Here is a 1,225-nt window from a genome sequence, read left to right as displayed (position 1 = left end):
GCTTAGCTAATTGTGACAGGGTGGAATTTCTCAGAAAACGAAAGTGCTGAAACACGATTACACGTTAAACATGTGGTCCCCCCGCCAAAAAAAAAAAAAGACAGGCGGACACTTTACAAACAGAAAACGTCCAAAGCGCGGCCAGCAGCAGGGTTTAGTTTACCGCGGCACGGTGTCGGCTAAAGGCTGCTTCACTTCTGATAGATAAAAAAAAAAAAAATAAAAACGAGCTCCAAACCTTTACAACCATCTTTCGAAGTACCGGCCAATCGTTATTTCTTAGTCCATATAATGTTTCCGCGTGACAGAGCTCACTTCTCTCCCAGTTAACTCCAAAGTTCACTGTAGTGCCTCCTGAAGCACGGCCGGGGTACACAGCGCGATCTAACGGTGCCAAGCTCCGCGTAACACGGTGCTGCGTTCAGCACGATCGCAGTACTGCTACACTGCTGGCGCGGTGTGGCACGGAACCTTTGGACTTCGTTTGGTTTGTTTATTTTAATGGGATTTAGCAGACTGAATGAGAACATACCGGCTGGACGGACGAATGAAATGTTTACAGTATGAAAGAGAAAGGAACAAACTGAAAAAAATAAAATAAAATAGAAATTGCAGGAGCGGTGTTAAGTTTTAAAGGAATGTGGTGAAACATAAGATCACAAGAGAGGTGTTGAAATATTTAAGAGCAAACCGGCTAGACAAAATGTGGGCTATTTTTTCACTGGTTTGTTATTATTCTTAATTGTATATGATGTAACCAAGACGCCTCACTGGCTGAAGGAGAGACATGGGAGGGAAGACACTCAATACTCTCAAATACACATCCACACGCATAAGTCCCTTGCCATTGTGGCAGTAAACCCACAGCAACGTGGGTGCAGTAGCATCTAATGTCGAGAAAGTAAATTACAATGCTCACTGTTAAGCTAACCTACATCCCCATCCCCCTTTTTTGGTAAATAAAGGACTTTCAAACCGTTTTTGCAACTCCGAGCCATTTTGTCAGCTTTCTTGGACAGTGGACCCACACTCTTTTTGTAACAGATTTATTTTGGATGAGCAATGTGTTTTGTATGTACTAAAGGATAATCGTATTTTATGCTATACTCATTACAGACCCAGAGGTGGCACTCATTCATAGGGCATAATCGTCCGTGCTAACTCGAAGAAGTAGCACTTCCTGTTAGCAACCAATCCGCGACGTCTTCATGGTTTCCATGGGACT

The sequence above is a fragment of the Echeneis naucrates genome, chromosome 9 (genome assembly GCF_900963305.1).
Source record: "Echeneis naucrates chromosome 9, fEcheNa1.1, whole genome shotgun sequence".
Taxonomy (NCBI): domain Eukaryota; kingdom Metazoa; phylum Chordata; class Actinopteri; order Carangiformes; family Echeneidae; genus Echeneis; species Echeneis naucrates.
Note: the sequence above shows the minus strand (reverse complement) of the source record.